This window comes from Sus scrofa, chromosome 15 (assembly GCF_000003025.6).
Source record: "Sus scrofa isolate TJ Tabasco breed Duroc chromosome 15, Sscrofa11.1, whole genome shotgun sequence".
Classification (NCBI taxonomy): Eukaryota; Metazoa; Chordata; class Mammalia; order Artiodactyla; family Suidae; genus Sus; species Sus scrofa.
In genome coordinates, this window is record NC_010457.5 from 120,235,467 (window position 1) to 120,254,707 (window position 19,241).

Here is a 19,241-nt window from a genome sequence, read left to right on the forward strand (position 1 = left end):
GATGAATGGGGTGGCCTGGGACTGGAAATGAGAGCAGGACGTGATTGCAAACAGGCTTCTATTGAGGACCATGAAAATATTCTAAATCTGGCCTGGAGTAATAGTTATACAACTCTGTAAATTTACTAAAAATCGGGAGTGGGAGGGATCGGGAGCTTGGGCTTATCAGACACAACTTAGAACAGATTTACAAGGAGATCCTGCTGAATAGCATTGAGAACTTTGTCTAGATACTCATGTTGCAACAGAAGAAAGGGTGGGGAAAAATGTAATTGTAATGTATACATGTAAGGATAACCTGACCCCTTGCTGTACAGTGGGAAAATTAAAAAAATTATAAAAATAAATAAATAAATAAAAAATAAATTTACTAAAAATCATTGGATCGTGTGTTTAAAACCAGTCACTTTTATATTAAATAAATTACACTTCAATGAAACTGTTAAGAAAAATCTTTAAAAAAAAAATAATAAGGTGGAGTTCTCATTGTGGCTCAGCAGGTTAAGGACCCAATGCCATTTCTGCGAGGATATGGGTTCGATCCCTGGCCTTACTCAGTGTGTTACGGATGGTATTGGCGTGGCTGTGGCACAGACTGGCAGCTGAGGCTCAGATTCGACCCGTGGCCCAGGAATTTCCATATACCACATGTGCGGCTGTAAAAGAAATAGAAAATACAACCACAAATTGAAAATATTCTGAGAAATAATTTCACAAAAAAAAACAAAAAAAGAACAACAAAAAAAAAAACAAACAAAAAAAGAAATAATTCAGAAATTTTCAAAAATCCAAACTTGAACTTTCTGTGCATCGGTAATTTTCATAGCATTTATCTTATCTTTACAACAATTTATGTAGAATTTACCTTGTTTAAGTATTATAAGTAATCTGGAGATGATTTAAAATATACAGGAGGATGTGCAGAGAGTATATGCAAATACTATGCTATTGTATATAAGAAATTTGAGCATCTGTGGACTTTGGTACCTATGGGTAGCAGGGGCGGGGGCTTCTAGAACCAAGGCCCTGTGATCCTAAGGAATGAGTATATATATGTAGACTGGAAAAATCTTCAAGAAATAATGTTGGATGAAAAAGGGAAGTAAAGCAGCATGCATAGTAACTGGCTTATCCATTTGGGTCAAAAAATTATAGTACATACAGTTTTATAAGTGTTCAGAAAAAATATCTTGAAGGATATATGCCAAGCTGTTAAAGGACTTACTGTTAAAGAGAATTAGAAAGCGAAGTAATACTCATGATTAATTCATAGCTTTGCATTGTTCCAATTTATTTGGTTGGAGTAGGGTTTTTCCAAAAATGAGGAACTTAGAGCTGGTGTCTGTGGGTGGGGCCTGCAGGTCTGCATAGACCTCCTTACAGACAAAGAGGCTTAGCTTTGTGGATAGGCCCATTTCTATGCATTTATATTTTCTCACTGCTAAGTATTAGTCTTTTTTTTCTTTTCTTTTCTTTTTTTTTTTTTGTCCTTTTAGGGCCCCACCCAGGCTAGGATCAAAATCAGAGCTGCAGCTTGGGGCCTTCACCACAGCCATAGCAAAACAACATCTGAGTCACATCTGTGACCTACGCCACAGCTTGAAGCAATGTCAGGTCCTTAACCCACTGAATGAGGCCAGGAATCAAACCCACATCCTCATGGATACTAGTCAGGTTCTTAACCTGCTGAGCCACAAGGGGAACTCCATTAGTCTTTTTTTTTTTAATTCCGTTTCCTTGTAAAGTTGCTTTTTGAAAAACATCATCTTAGTATCAAATAAGTTAAGCATGAAGGGACCAAAAAAAAAAAAAAAAAAAAGGCCATTAAGAGGCCATTGGAGCAGTATTACTAATTTCTATCTCCATGTTTAAAATGGGCTCCTTGCTGGTGGGAATGTAAATTGGTACAACCACTTTGGAAAGCAGTATGGAGGTACCGGAGAAAATTAAATATGGCTCAACATCACTGATTATTAGAGAAATGCAAATCAAAAGTACTATGAGGTACCACCTCACACCAGTCAGAATGGCCATCACTAATAAGTCCACAAACAGCAAATGCTGGAGAGGGTGTGGAGAAAGGGGAACCCTCCTACACTATTGGTGGGAATGTAAATTGGTACAACCACATAGAAAACAGTGTGGAGGTTCCTCAGAAAACTAAATATAGAACTACCATATGATCCAGCAATCCCACTCTTGGGCATATATCCAGACAAAACTTTCCTTGAAAAAGACACATGCACCTGTATGTTCATTGCAGCACTATTCACAATAGCCAAGACATGGAAACAACCTAAATGTCCATCAACAGATGAATGGATTAAAAGATGTGGTATATATACACTATGGAATACTACTCAGCCATTAAAAAAGAACAAAATAGTGCCATTTTTAGTAACATGGATGGAACTAAAGACTCTCATACTAAGTGAAGTAAGCCGGAAAGAGAAAGACAAATACCATAGGATATCACTTATATCAGGAATCTAATATACAGCACAAATGAATCTTTCCACAGAAAAGAAACTCACAGACTTGGAGAACAGACTTGTGGTTGCCAAAGGGGAGGGGGAGGGAGTAGGATGGACTGGGAGCTTGGGGTTAATAGATGCAAACTATTGCATTTGGAGTGGATAAGCAATGAGATCCTGCCGTACAGCAGTGGGAACTATATCTAGTCACCTGTGGTAATGTAAGAAAAAGAATGTATGTGTGTGTTTGAGAGAGACAGAGACTGGGTCACTTTTCTGTACAGTCAAAAATTGACAGAACACAGTAAATCAACTATAATGGAAAAAATAAAAATCATTTAAAAAATTAAAAAATAGGAGTTCCCGTCATGACTCAGTGAATCCAACTAGGAACCATGAGGTTGCAGGCTGATCCCTGACCTCACTCAGTAGGTTAAGGATCCAGTGCGGCCATGAGCTGCGGTGTAGGTCCCAGATGCGGCTTGGATCCCACGTTGCTATGGCTGTGGCATAGGCTGGCGGCTATAGCTCTGATTAGACCCCTAGCCTGGGAACCTCCATGTGCCACGGCTGCAGCCCTAGAAAAGCCAAAAAAAAAAAAAAAAAAAAAAAAATTAAAAAATTAAATGGGCTCCTTGAGTGAATGCAGCTGGGCAAAGACAGAGGGTGTTATCAAACCCATGAGACTTGAATAAAGAGAACTTGAATGCAAGTGTGGGAAGGATTTGGGCGAAATAATGAACAATGGTACAGCACTCCAGGGCCAGTAACAACTGGGAGCTGTTACTATCCTTAGGTCTCAGGGGTGAGGCAGGGGAGCCCTTGCAGGACCCCAGAGAGAAAGCTGTATGATGAGGGCTGCCCTAGGGGAGCCCATCCCAACAGCCAGCAGGGACAGTGCTGGTAGTGGGGTGGGGGGGTGGGGTGGAAAGTGCCCTGGCTTGAAGCTTCCTTCCACCCTCAGATCTCCAACCAAGATTCCCATTGGCTGAGCTCAGAAACCAAAGGATGAGAAATCCACTAAGGCAGTAGGGGCTGGTCAGCCTCCCAAGGCACAGAGCGGGGTAGAGAAAGACAGAGAATAGATCTGAAAGAGCAAACAGAAGGTATCTAGCTCCCAGACAACTTAACGTTAAAGTAAGGGGATAGTCCTAGGCCTAAGGAATCTGAATGGCTGAGGCGGGGCCTAGGAATCTGGACCCCAAGATGAGTCTGATCAAGATTCAACTTTAAACTCCACTGACCCAGAAGCAGTGGTGGTAGAGTTGCTCAAACCAGAGTTGAGAAATGTCCTGTTGGAGTTAGAATTGTCTGTAAAGGTCTCAATTCTCTTACATGTAGGTACCCTCCTTCCTCTCTCTTTCCATGTGCTTTTCCAGTCTCTGAGAGCTTCCAACTCACCTCAGATGACCCCTGGCCAAAAGCAAGGTGACCTTGGAGTTCCCACTGTAGCTCAGCATGTTAAGAACCCAACTAGTATCCATAAGGATGCGGGTTCGATTCCTGGCCTCACTCAGTGGGCTAAGGATCTGGCATTGCTGCAAGCTGCAGCATCAGTCACAAATGTGGCTCAGATCTGGCGTTGCTGTAGCTGTAGTATAGACCTGAAGCTGCAGCTCCAATTTGACCCTTAGCCTGGGAACTTCCATATGCCGCAGGTGTGGCCCTAAAAAGCAAAAACAAAAACAAAAACAGTGTGGGGAGAGCAAAGTGGCCTTGCCTAGAACCTCCTCCTCCCAATCATTGCATCTGCCCAGGGTGGGGCAGAAGGGGGACTGGGGGCTGTGGTGCAGGGATGCAAGAAGAAACAAGCATCACTGCCCCAACCTAAGGCCCCTCCCCCAGCAGCTTCGGAGACATGCATAAGGCACCTTCCCGGAGAAGACAAATGCATCACTGATTTCCCAACAAGGCCTTGCAAAGTCTGATGTCAGACTTGTTCCCTTGGCCATAAACAGCCGGGCCGGTTTCCTAGCAAAGCTGGCTCTGTGCCAAGCCGACACAGCGGTTGGGTCAACTCTTGATTCCCATGAGGTATCCGGTCCCATGTTTTTTTCTCTGTACCACCTGGCACTTCTATAAGGCTTTCTCGGAGGTCCAGCAATGTGCTAAGGGATTTGCTTCTTCGGACTGTACACTTGGCTATGGCCCTTGGCCCTCTGCTGCCCCCAACCAACTCTTTTGTCCAAGGGCCCAACTCAACTGCCAAAAATGAGTAAGCATGACTCCCAAGGAGCTTCTGAAAGCTTCCAGGGTCTCAGTGTTATAGTAGCTCCCAGGGACAAGGTCACTGTTACACCAAAAACCCTGTTTATTGAAGATTCTAATTCTGCTTAGGATACACACATACAAGAGGTGCACATGTAATATGTGTGTTAGTCACCTTGTCCCCTCTGCAAAAGGCACCCCTCGAGGCCTGTGCAGTGTCAAACCTACCCATCTGTGAGTGGTGGCCTTGTACTGCTTTACCTAAATCTAGACCATTGGGGTGAAAAGGAGCTTAAAAAATTCACTTCTAGACAGCCCTCCCCTTTTGACAGCTAAGCTACTTGAGGCCCAGAGCAGGTAGGCACTTGCCAAAGATCTTGAACTAGGAGTTCCCATCGTGGCTCAGTGGTTAACGAATCCGACTAGTCCCTGAGGACGCAGGTTCGATCTCTGGCCTCACTCAGTGGGTTAAGGATCCGGTGCTGCCGTGAGCTGTGGTCTAGGTCTCAGACACGGCTTGGATCCTGAGGTGCTATGACTGTGGTACAGGCCGGCAGCTGTAGCTCCGATTCGACCCATGGCCTGGGAACTTCCATATGCCTCAGGTGCAACCCTAAAAAAGACAGAAGACCAAAATAAAATAAAATTAATTAATTAATTTTTTTAAAAAATCTTGAACTACAAGGGACAGAAGCGGCCCTGGACCCTGGTCCCCAGGTTCCCCATTCATTCCCCTCTGAACCAGGAAATCTCCTTGCTAGTCCCTGGGGAATCTAATTCCCACAGGACTTGATGGCAGGACTCAAAAGATTGTGCCCGTTAACTTTTTCTTCCAGTACTTGTATAGAAAGATTCAGGAGGAAAGAAAACCTATTTTCAAGAGACACCCACAGGGTGGCCCCAAAGTTACACGTATTCTTTTATTCCCATCCATCACATGATGCAGGTAAATATTTGGAGCTCAGTGGTAAATACTAACACGATGAGAGTCTCTTGCAAGAGTGTGTTTGTTTGTTTGTTTGCTTTTTAGGACCGCATCCACAGCATATGGAGGTACCCAGGCTAGGGGTCGAATCGGAACTGTAGCGGTCAGCCTACACCACAGCCACGGCAATGCAGGATCTGAGCCGCGTCTGTGACCTACACCACAGCTCACGGCAATGCCAGACCCTTAACCCACTGAGCAAGGCCAGAGATCGAATCCATGGCCTCATGAATACTAGTCAGGTTTGTTACTGCTGAGCCGCAACAGAAACCCCATAAATGATGTTTTAAAAGAAAAACTCTAGGGAGTTCCCTGGTGGCCTAGCAGTTAAGGATCTGGCATTGTCGCTACTGTGGTTCAGGTTACTGCCTCACTGCAGGTTCAGTTCCTGGCCTGGCAGCTTCTGCACGCTGTGGCCACAGCCAAAAATTTAAAAATTAAAATAAATAAATAAAAGAGAAACTCTACTGAATTATGGTGAAAGCAAGCATGAATAAGTAACACCATTATCAGGTGAGTATTGAAAGAAAGTTACCAAATAGTACCTTGAGGTGATTTAGCCAAAGGGTTGAGAGTGTAGGCCCTGGGGTCAGATCCCTACATGCACACCCCAACACTATTTAAATTCTTATGCCTCAGTTTCCTCCTCTATAAAATGGTCTAAAATTAATGAAGAAGAACAAGCCTCAGGAGATCCCTTGGTGGTTCAGTGATTAATGATCCCGATTAGGATCCATGAGACTTCGGGTTCGATCCCTTCGTTCGGTGGGTTAAGGATCTGGTGTTGCCATGAGCTGTGGGGTAGGTTGCAGATGTGGCTCAGATCCCAAGTTGCTGTGGCTGTGGTATAGGCTGGCAGCTGTAGCTCCAATTCGACCCTTAAAAGCAAAAAAAAAAAAAATTTTAAACTGACCTTTTCTACTTTTAGCCATTCATTTACTTATGCCGGCTAAAAAGTCAAACTGGTGAGTTTTCATCTAGGAAGTCACAACCCTGTAAACTTGCAGAAAACTAATCCTAAATTACGCAGCTTCCTGAGGACTAAAACTCATGGGCTGCTGATGAACAGTGAGGAATATGATGCCATCAGAATAAGCCACCACGGTATTTTCTCTTTTCACATCTTATGCTTGAATCCAGCCCCCCAAAATGCCTGCATGTGGTGGATGAAGACTAATGGACCATTCTGGTCATTCATTTAAAAATTAAACATATTCCCCCCATTTTTTTCCTTTTTAAAGATATACCCACAGCATGTGGAAGTTCTGCAGCATATGGAAAGCCAAGGGTGGAATCGGAGTTATAGTTGCTGGCCTACACCACAGACACAGCAACACCAGATCCCCCACCCACTGAACGAGGCCAGGGATCAAACCCCCATCCTCACGGATACTAGTCAGATTTGCTTCCACTGTGCCACAATAGGAACTCCCAAATACATCCCCATTTTAAATGTGGTTCTTCCTCCAAATTTAGAGAAAAAGAATTGAACAGGTTCAGTGATCTCATGGTTTAGCAGAGAGATAGGCCAGAAATCAATTAACGCAGCCCAAATATGATCTGTGTTAGAGACAAGATATGCAATGGCTTTATGGGAATACATCGAGGGACTCATAAGTTAGCCTGAGGGATGCTTTCAGGAAGGTCTAATTTGTGAGCTAACCTTTGAGAGAAGAATAGAATTTAGCCAGATAGAGATGCAGGGAAGGACATGAAGTAAAATGGAAGAGTATATGCAAAGTCTCAGCAATGAGATTTTAGAGACAACTGTAAGGGTAGCATTCAAGCCTTCCTTCTCCAAGCTATGTGTGTTCTGGAGTTCCCCTCACGGCACAGCAGAAACGAATCCATCTAGGAACCATGAGGTTGAGGGTTCGATCCCTGGCCTCGATCAGTGGGTTAAGGATCCAGCATTGCCGTGAGCTGTGGTGTAGGTCGCAGATGCCGCTCAGATACTGAGTTGCTGTGGCTATGGTGTAGGCTGGTAGCTGTAGCTCCATTTAGACCCCTAGCCTAGGAACTTCCATATGCCGCAAGTGAGGACCTAAAAAGCAAAAAAACAAAAACAAACAAACAAAAAAAAAACACCTATGTGTGTATTCTATCTCCCTGGCCAAAGCAGAGCTAGCCAGATTTGCTTTCCTGTAATGGGAGAATGAGTTGTCACCTGGGCTCTTTAATTGATTCAGGATGATACAAACTCATGGATAGCCATGGGCAGAAAGAAACAGAGAAAACTGGTGTACCTAGAAAGAGGAGTGAAATAGACCTGCTCAATGAAGTAGAGATGAAGAAGCAGTGGCCCTCAAAAAGAGAGAGCTCAGGTGTTCCCGTTGTGGCTCAGCAGGTTAAGCATCCAACTAGTACCCATGAGGATGTGAGTTTGATCCCTGGCCTCACTCAGTGGGTTAAAGGATCCAGCATTGCCATGAGCCCCGGCCCCTGCGTAGGTTGCAGACAACCCTAGGATCTGGCATTGCTGTAGCGTAGGCCAGCAGCTGCAGTTCCAATACAGCCTCTCACCTGGGAACCTCCATATGCCGCAGGTGCAACATTAAAAAGAAGAGAGAGAGGGAGTTCCCGTCGTGGCGCAGTGGTTAACGAATCCGACTAGGAACCATGAGGTTGCAGGTTCAGTCCCTGCCCTTGCTCAGTGGGTTAAGGATCCGGCGTTGCCGTGAGCTGTGGTGTAGGTTGCAGACGCGGCTCGGATCCCGAGTTGCTGTGGCTCTGGCGTAGGCCGGTGGCTACAGCTCCGATTCAACCCCTAGCCTGGGAACCTCCATATGCCGCGGGAGCGGCCCAAGAAATAGCAATAACAACAACAAGACAAAAGACAAAAAAAAAAAAAGAGAGAGAGAGAGCCCAAATAAGGAGCCACCTTCCAGTTCCTGCATCAGGTCCCTCTTGGAATCTTGTCACCCTTGGATCCTTTCACTAAATTCCCTTTAGGCTTCAGCTTCTCTAAAGCAGGTTTCTATTGCTTACAGACAAAGAGATCTAGACTGAGGCAGACAGTATGATGTGTTTAGGGAAATTCAAGGAATCTTGTGGGGATGCCATAGATAAGCTTGGGCCAGGACTCAGGGCCAAACAGCAGAGGGCCTTGAGTGCTGGGCTAAAGTATTAGACTTCATCCCATGGCAACAGGAGCTTGAAGGAGATGAACTTCTCAATGAGATTGCTCTCTAAGTAGAGTAGGAATGGCCCGAAAGGGCTCAGGACAGGAGTCCGGTTAGGAGGCTATAGAAGAAATGGTGAGTGGTTGGGCAAAGTAATGACCATGGGATGGAGATAAAGAGCTTAAGAGATCTTTAAGGCCAAATCAACAGAACTTGGCTATCAACTGGATGGGGATGGGGCCGCAAGAAAGAGGGAGGGAGCAGAAAAGGAGTCTTCAACACATAGCTTGGACAAACAGCTAGAAGGAAGCAGGTTATGGAGGGAAGATGCTGGCTTTTACTTTGAAGTGATGGGGAGGATACAGTAGGCACGACAGGGTGCGTGGGAGTCCAGCTCTGGAAGCCCAGGGTAGATGGCTGGCCTAGACATGTATTTTTGGTTGTCACTCTCATGGAGATGGCAGACCATTCAAGCCACAGGAGTAATGACATCACCCAGGAAAGGCAGACAGGAGGGGAAGGGCAGAAAAGGGGGAGAGAAGAGGCTCTGGAAAAATGTCAGCATTCAAGGAACTGAAAGAGGCAAGGGGCCTCGCAAAGAGACTAAAAGGAAGGCAAAGAGGCAGGAGGAAAGCAGGAGCTCAGGGAAAACAGAATTTTAAGAATGAGGAAGCGTGGTGAGTGGAGAAAAGCCATAACACTCTTCTACACTCCTGGTGGAACTAAAAATTGGACTCCCTTTTCCTTTTTCTTTTTTGTGTGTGTCTCTTTAGGGCTGCCCTTGCAGCACATGGACATTCCCAGGCTAGGAGCTGAATCAGAGCTACAGCTGCAGGTCTACACCACAGCTCACAGCAACGCCGGATCCTTAACCCACTGAGCAAGGCCAGGGATTGAACCCACGCCTCATGGATCCTGATCGGGTTCGTTAACCACTGAGCCACAATGGAAACTCTCCCTTTTCCTTTTTGAGCCCTTTCTTTATTTACACCTGTCTGTGTTCACCCAGTGAGCCAGCAGTGATTCAGCACCTCAGGGAACCTCTCCAGGATCCACTTCCCACCATCCCCCCCTGAGGCTCCTGGGCCTTCTTGCCAAGGTGGCCTTCACCCTTCAGCCTAGTCCAGCCTGGCCACCTGGAAGGGAACGGGGCCAGGGTCCCTGATGATGTTGCTTGCACTGCCAGAATCTCCCAGCTTCTCTCATGCTCACTCCCAGCCCCATCTCCCTTTCATTCAGGTGAGAGTCCACAGTCCAGGGCTAGTCTCAGCCCCAGCACCCACTCCCATCGTCCCCAGCCCTGAGCGATGGCCTTCTGCAGGCCTGTGAGCTTTACTCTTGTCCCCTGGAATGAGCTCAGTCCTTAAAGGGCCCTTGACCCCTTATTCCTGTCAGTTGTACCCAGACTTACACAAACCCCAGAATGAGCCCAGGTCGGGACAATTAAGACTCTGCTTAGGAGTTCCCCTCATGGTGCAGTGGTTAACCAATCCGACTAGGAACCATGAGGTTGCGGGTTCGATCCTTGGCCTCGATCCATGGGTTAAGGATCCGGCGTTGCTGTGAGCTGTGGTGTAGGTCACAGACAGGGCTCAGATCCTGCGTTGCTGTGGCTATGGCGTAGGCCGGCGGCTACAGCTCCAATTATACCCCTAGCCTGGGAACTTCCATAGGACGTGGTGCGGCCCTAGAAAAGGCAAAAAGACAAAAAAAAAAAAAATCTGCTTAATGTCCCTTGGCTCCCTTCCTAGGCTTAAAGCCTCTCTTGAGCAGTGAGACTCAGAGCTTAGCTGCAATGTGGGGCAGAGAATAGGCCTGTCACTGATAGGGATGTGGGGTCAGGGAGAGTTACGTAAGATGAGAGCTGGAGTTCCCTGGTAGCTTAGTGGTAAAGGATCCAGTATTGGCACTGCTGTGGCAGGTTTGATCCCTGGCCTGGGAACTTCTGTATGCCATGGGTGCAGCCAAAAAAAAAAAAAAGAAAAAAAAGATGAGAGTGTCTATGCTATCAGCAATGATCTAGGAGAAGAGAAAACATGGGCGTTGCAGGAAGATGAAGGAAGACCATTGGTCCCCTTTCCAAGCTCTGTCTTCTCATGTCAGAGCAGCCCAATGCCCTCGAAGTCCATCTATCCCATCTCTCCTATTAGCATTCTTACCCTGTGATATCAGGCAGGAAACACTGCCCTTAAAATTAGATTTGGGATTACTTGTCTGTTCCTCAACTGATGCACCTTTCCAAGACTCTTTGCTATAATAGGAATGTCTGTCCTTTATCAAGTCCCTAGTCTATTCCAAGAGCCTGGCATCCATTACCTTGAACCCTGGCAAGCTCCTAATGCCACTATCCCTTCAAAGAGACAGGGGTCAGAGAAGTTAAGTGACTTGCTCAGATCATACAGCTCCAGAGAGATCAAGACCCAGCCCAACTCAAAGGCCTCTGGGGCTCTCACTCCACGCCAGTGCTTTTCTGTGTATCACAAGCAATTGAGAGCTCAGTTAATTGAAAGCAGTTAGTCCTTGATGTAAACTCCAATTTGCCACCTATCTGCTGCTGTGTTACCTTGGGCAAGGGACTTAATCTCCTTGGGCCTTATTTTCCTCATCTGTAAAATGGGGATAATAATTCCTACCATAAGGTCTTGGTGAGCGTTCAGTAGAATAATTCATGGAAAAAGGGTTTGTCACTGAGCCTGGCACATCTTAGGTCTGCAGTGACCAGCAGCCGCATCTGTTAGTAAGAGGCTGAGCTAATGTGTTGGATTGTGGCAGGTGAGTTTGCCCATGACCTTGACGGCTCGGAAAGAATGGCTCTTCTGTGAGAATGATTTCAAAAATCCATTCTTTTTCTAGGCTTCATGACTGAAAGAAAAGTATTCCCATCACCAGGAGTATTTGCCTTTTTTCCCAGGGACCTGCCTACCCCAAAGGAACGACATGCTGACAAATGAGGGGGGAAATGTTGGAGGAGGGGTGGGGGAATGGAGGAAGGAGAAAGGTGGGGGCGTTGGGCAGAGAGGTCCCTCTAGAACTTTTCATGTCAGACCTGGTCAGTAGCTGCCCAGAAAGCACATACTAAAAAGTACTCTTCTTTGAAACACCTAATTACTAAGAATCATGATCTGAGCAAAGTTAGAAGTTACATATCAGGTTCACATCTGAGATGTATGTTCAGAATGAATGATTGCATTCTTCAATTTAGACCATCTCCTCTTAGAACTGGAAAGGAGTTTACGTAATCCAACCTCGTTTCATGGAAAAGGAAACCTTCAGAAAGGTTTTGCTTGTTTGTTTTGTCTTAGTTTGTTTTTGTTTTAGGGGGTTGGTTTTTCTGGTTTTTTTTTTTTTTAGAGTCACACCCATAGCATATGGAGGTTCCCAGGCTAGGGGTCAAATTGGAGCTGTGGCCACTGGCCTGTGCCACAGCCACAGCAACATCAGATTGGAGCCACGTCTGCAAACTACACCACAGCTCATGACAACACCAGATCCTTAACCCACTGAGAGAGGCCACGGATCGAACCTGAACCCGCATGGATACTAGTCAGATTCATTTCCACTGAGCCACAATGGGAACTCCTATTTGTTTTTACTCTTAAAAGAGCAAACATTTATTGGGCTCCTACGTGCCAGCAGAATGTTTAAATGAATATTCAAGGTCACACAGCTACTAAGTCTTTCTTTTCTTTCTTTTATGTAATTAGAAACCTTTTTTCCTAAATCTTCAGATTCAGCCTGTGGTGCACTAGGACCCCCAGATAAACCTCTTTGTCCTGGTCACCTTGACACTACAGGAAATTTCATGAACTCCTCATATGCCCTCCATTCACAGGTTTCCTTGTCTCCTAAGTTTCGTTCCTGCAGTACCTGCCCTTGTTTTAAGGGTCTAGCACAAAGTTGGATGCATACTAAGCATTCGATATAGAATCAGCTATCTCGCTGTTGCTGTAACACCTTGGTGAATAAGCACAGGGGACAGTGCGTGCGGAGTATCATCAGAATGCCAGCTAAGAAGAGCACAAGGACGCTGGCAAAGTGGGGAGCCCTGGGATATGCAGTCTTCAAGCCTTACTTGTTCACCCTCCCTCCACCTTCAACATTCTTAAAGTTGGAGCAAAGCCAGCTCTTTCAGGAAGACGGTCTTGTTTACAACATGGGAACCAAGAAAAGTACGGATGTGGCCTCATAGGTTTCTGTTGGGCAATACGATTTCTTCCCACGTCGGAAGTGACTGGATTTCTTCAGAGGCACCTCCCCACCTACCTTCTGTATCTTACTTCTCCCACCCTGCTGATGTGAACTTGATGTAGAAGGTGGTAATCCTGGGATAACGCAGGGTCATTCACCTTCAACACACAGATACACCTGCAGATGTGCACCTATGCTTATGCAGCATACACATAACACGCTGTGAGTTAACTAGAAATGTGGTCAATGTGCATTCGAGGTTGACGTGAAAATTTACTGGGAGAAGGCTTGAACATTGCCTATCTTTAAGAAAAGGAAATAAAGAATGGGAAGAGAAAGTGTTTTGTTTCTACGTGCTATTTGAATTTTTATTAACATCCTGTTATGACGGTGGTCTGAGGAGGCTTGGGAAGCAACAACACACACACACACACACACCCTATACTGAAATGTTAGATAACACATTTTTTTTTACAATTTTTTAAATAAATATCTGCTATCAAAAGCAAAGGGGAGGGGGTATTTCTAAGGGCTAAACATGAAAAGGGAACTTAAGAGATGTACAGACTTATCAGGAAGTAGGAATTGAAGCCACAGGAACGCAGAAAGACATCAGAACTGGTCATGTATCTTAAGGATGGGAATGATAGCACCAGGGGTCTATCCAGTAGGAAACTGGATTCTCTGAAAAAAGCCAAGAACCAGGGAAGAGCTGACCCACCCTGGTCTAGCGATAGAAAAACACTTGCTAGCTCTGAGATATGACCCTAAATGAGCTGCCTGCCCTAGACCTGGGAGGTTCACCAGGTGCCAGATAGTCCAGACTTACAAGCCCTAAGTAGTAAATGGTAAGGACCCAAATCTGTGCTTTAAAGTGGTGTGGAAACCTGAGACCAAGCAATAACAACAATGGTAATACAAATACTAAGAATCACATGACCCAGTAAGGCTTCAGCAAGGACTACCATGACACTGTGTAGGCTTCATAATCCAGGACACAGACAAGACTCCCATGGAGAGAGAAATGCCCTTCAATAGAATGAGCTCTCAATCTAATACATTACAAAGAACTAACAACACTACAATCAACAGTCAGCCAAATAACAAATAAGAGAATTCATACCTGAGGAACCAAAGCTATGAAACAACATGAATGTTACTTTATTTTTATTTGATTTTATTTTGCTTTTTTAGGGCTGCATCCGCTGCATATGGAGGTTCCTGGGTAGGGGTCTAATCGGAGCTACGGCTGCCAGCCTACGCCACAGCCACGCCAGATCCAAGCCACATCTGCAGCAATGATGGATCCTTAACCCATTGAGTGAGGCCAGGGATCGAACCCACATCATCATGGATTTTAGTCAGGTTCTTAACCCACTGAACCACAATGGGAACACCAAAATAAGTATGTTTTTTAAATCCAGAGGAATTTTATATCAAAATGGAAGATTGGAGGAGTGTTTTTAGGTATGTTCCCTCTCAAAAACCCACTACACATAACACTGAAGGGATTTTTTTTAAGGCATAGTCCCACATGGTACAACAAAGAGAATAGGAGAGAAAATAAAGATAAGAGACTTAATGGAAGTCAGAAAGCAGATGTCAAGTGGTAATTGAGTTATCAGACCAAAAGAAAAGACACAGAGACATAAAAGGAGCTAAAGAAATCTTCGCAAGAACCACAATATCCTCAGAAAGATAAGAGGAAATATTACTTCCAGGACACAAGAAAGAAGTGCCATAAAGGCAAATATTGGAGAACCAAAAGAAGCCTACTGGAAATTTAAAATGTGACAGCAAAAATTTTAAGTTCCAATTAAAAGGCTGAGAGATCAGTTTCCGTTGCGGTGCAGTGGAAACGAATCCAACTAGGAACCAGGAAGCTACGGGTTCGATCCCTGTATTCACTCACTGGGTTGGGGAATCTGGCTTTGCCGTGAGCTGTGGTGTAGGTCGCAGACACGGCTTGGATCTGATGTTGCTGTGACTGTGACATAGGCTGGCAGCTCTGATTCGATCCCTAGCCTGGGAACCTCCATATACAGCAGGTGAGGCCCTAAAAAGACAAAAGACCAAAAAAATAAAATAAAATAAGTAAAATAAGAGGCTGAGAGATCAAGTTGAGGGTAATTTTATGGCAAGTGAACAGATTAGTAAGATATTTTAAAAATAGGAAAATTGATATTTAAATATTAGAGAATCAATATTGGGAGTTCAACAGTCAAATAAAAGGAATCCTAGGGGGGAAAAAGAGAGAATAGGATAAATGAAGGATAAAAAGTATCAAAGAGGAGTTCCCGTCATGGTGCAGTGGTTAACGAATCCGACTAGGAACCATGAGGTTGCGGGTTCAGTCCCTGCCCTTGCTCAGTGGGTTAACAATCTGGCGTTGCCATGAGCTGTGGTGTAGGTTGCAGACGTGGCTCAGATCCAGCGTTGCTGTGGCTCTGGCCTAGGCTGGTGGCTACAGCTCCGATTCAACCCCTAGCCTGGGAACCTCCATATGCCGCGGGAGCGACCCAAGAAATAGCAAAAAAAAAAAAAAAAAAAAAAAAAAAAAAAAAGTATCAAAGAAATAAGAAAATTTCACAGAACGTAAGTTTCCAGATTAAAACAATTCACTAGGTGCCCAGCAAAATGAATGGCAAAAGAAAGCCCAACAAGGCACATCATCATGCATTCTAATACTAAAAGAAAAGAGAATATCCTAGAAGTTTCTAAGAGAAATACAGTCACATGCAATAGATCAAGAAAATAAGATCCTGCTGTATAGCACTGGGAACTATATTTAGCCACTTATGATGGAGGATGATAATGTGAGAAAAAAGAATGTGTATATATATATGTATATATGTGTGACTGGGTCGCCTTGCTGTACAGGGGAAAATTGACAGAACGCTGTAAACCAGCTACAATGGAAAAAAAATAAAAATCATTAAAAAAAAAAAAAGAATCAGAACAGCATCCCAAGTGACAACAGCAAACCAAGGAGCTAGAAGAAATTAAGAAAAGCCTGCAACATTCTGAAGGAAAATGAATTCTAAAGTAGAATTCAATACCCAGCCAAAATACCACTCACATGTAACAGTGGAATAAAAGTTATTTTTGGAAATTCAGGGTCTCTAAAAAGTTATCTGCTGTACATCTTTTCTCAGCAAAATGCAGTAATACAGCAAAACAAGGGAGTAAACCAAAAGTATGACAGCTAACACTTATATAGCACTTATGATATGAAAAGTATTCTTCTAAATGTTTTCATGTGTGTGTGTAGTCATTTAATTTAATCCTCATAGGAATTAGCTGATCATTATCATCCACATTTTACGAGGTGGTAGAGGGAGGTTAAGTCATCTGCCTTTAGTCACGAAGCCCACAAGAAGGAATCTGGCTCCAGAGGCCATGCCCTTTAAAAAAGAGGAAGATCTAGCACCGTTCATGAAAGGAACTTCCTCAACCTGATAAAAGGCCTCCATGAAAAATCTTTAGCTAACATTATATTTAATAGAGAGAGACTGAATGCTTTATCCCTAAAACTGGGACCAGGGCAAAGATGTCTACTCTTGCAACTTCTATTCAACATTTACTGCAGATCCTAGCCAGTGAAATAAGACAAGAAAAATAAATAAAAGGCATGAAGTAAAGGAAGAAACAAATGGTGACATAATTGTGTGCATATACAATCCAAAAGAATATTTAAAAATAAAACTATTAGAACTAATAAGTGAATTTACCAAGGTCCCAGAATACAAGGTCAATATATGTAACTCAATAATATTTCTATATACTAGTTAGAAAAAAATTAGAAAATTTTTGAAATTGAAAAAATTAAATACCATTTATAATAGCATCCAAATAACCACAATATATTTAGGGATAAGTTTAACAAAATATGTGTAAGATCTATGTACAGAAAACTATTAACATTGCCGAGACAAATTAGAAAAGACCTAAATAATTGGAGAAAGATGATATGTTCACAGAGGGGAAGACTCAGTATTATTAAGCTATTGATTTTCTCCAAGTCGATCTATAGATTCAATATAATCCAGATCAGAATCCCAGCACTCGACACCACAGATCACAGCAACACCTAATCCTTAACCCATTGAGCAAGGCCAGAGATCAAACCCGAAACCTGATGATTCCTAGTTGGATTCATTTCCACTATGCCATGACGGGAACTCCCAGCAGGATATCTTGTAGAAATTAAAAATCAGATTCTAGAATTTATCTTGAAATGTAGTTAAAGCAATTTGGGGGGTGGGGAAGAAGCAGGCCTGAAGAATAACCTGTCCATATTGGAACTGGGGTCTGAAGGGCTCTAGAAGGGGGTCTCCAAGAAAGAAAAAAAAAATTATAAATTATCTGGAGTTCCCATCATGGTGCAGCAGAAACAAATCTGGCAAGTATCCATGAGGACTCAGGGTTCAATCCCTGGCCTTGTTTAGTGAGTTAAGGATGTGACATTGCCATGAGCTGTGTTGTCATTTGCAGACACAGCTCAGATCCCTTGTAGCTGTGGCTGTGGTGTAGGCATGCAGCTACAGCTCTGATTAGATCCCTAGCCTGAGAATCTCCATTTGCTGCAGGTGTGGCCCTAAAAAGCAAAAAAAAAATTATTTTTATATATATATATATATAAATTATCTAATATTTGTTACCTTGATTATCTGATAAACATGAATGTATTGAGGGAGGCATTTGGCAGTGATATAATGAAAAGTACGTGGAAAAATCCTTTCATTAATTCCAGGAAAAACAAAATTTGTGCCAAAAGAGGAATGTAAACATTGTACCCAACTGTGAATTTTTTTTCCCATGGCATGTAGCACCTTGATGTGGGAACTCAGTTTCACACCAAAGGCTGAACCTGACTGCAGCAGTGAAAGCCCCAAGTCCTAACAACTAGACCATCAGGGAACTCCTTGTAATTATTTTTTATGTAGTCATTTTAACTAAAACATTGAATGTTGATTTAACCAAAATTTGTGGTATTCATGCCCTTGGGAGGACAAGAGAGACCATATTTGTATTTGGACAGGAGTAAAACAAGAGAGTGTTAATTCTTCGTAAGCCAAATAGAAAGTCAATAGATGCTATCTAAAGCTCAGGGAAAAAAAATCTCAAGAGCTGGCAGAATAAGCACGATATTTAGAAATAATATACACCTATTGAATGAAATAGCTATGAGAGTTGAAAGTTGTTGCCTCTGCCTGGGGGAAGTGAGGCAGGAGAGCTGCTGATGGTTCTCATTATAAGCTTGATAAAGCTATTCCATTTATTTATTTATTTATTTATTTATTTATTTAGGTTTTTAGGGCCGCACCCACAGCATATGGAAGTTCCCAAGCTAGGGGTTGAATCCAGCTACAGCTGCCGGCCTATGCCACAGCCACAGTAAAGCTGGATCTGAGCCTCTTCTGCAACCTACACCACAGCTCACGGCAACACCGGATCCTTAACCCACTGAATGAAGTCAGGGATCAAACCCGAATCCTCATGGATCCTAGTCGGGTTCGTTAACCACTGAGCCACGAGTGGAACTCCTATTCCACTTTTTTATGGTAGTTCTTTTTTTTTTTTTTTTTTTTTTGTCTTTTTGCCATTTCTTGGGCTGCTCCCACGGCATATGGAGGTTCCCAGGCTAGGGGTCGAATCGGAGCTGTAGCCACCGGCCTACACCAGAGCCACAGCAACGCAGGATCCGAGCCGTGTCTGTGACCTACACCACAGCTCACGGCAACGCCGGATCATCAACCCACTGAGCAAGGGCAGGGATCAAACCTGCAACCTCATGGTTCCTAGTTGGATTCGTTAACCACTGTGCCACGACGGGAACTCATTCCACTTTTTTAAACAATGTAAGTGAAACACTTCAATAAAAAAGAAAAACTAATTTTAGAAAGTTTGCATTAACATATTCTGCTTGTTTTCATTTTTTAAAATTCTTTAGTTCATTTCTACCCTCAAAGTTGAAAGAAGGATTTTGAGTTTAAAAACAGAATACCAGGAGCTCCTTTGTAGCACAGTGGGTTAAGGATCTGGTCATGCCACTCCAGTGGTTCAGGTTGCTGCTGTGGTGCAAGTCAGATTCCTGGCCCCAGAACTCCATATGCCACAGGTGTGGCCAAAAAAATAAAAATAATAAAACAGTGAAATAAAATAGTCTTTTTAATTTTATTTTTTTGTCTTTTTAGGGCCACACCCACAGCATGTTGAGGTTCCCAGGCGAGGGGTTGAATTGGAGCTGCAGCTGCTAGCCTA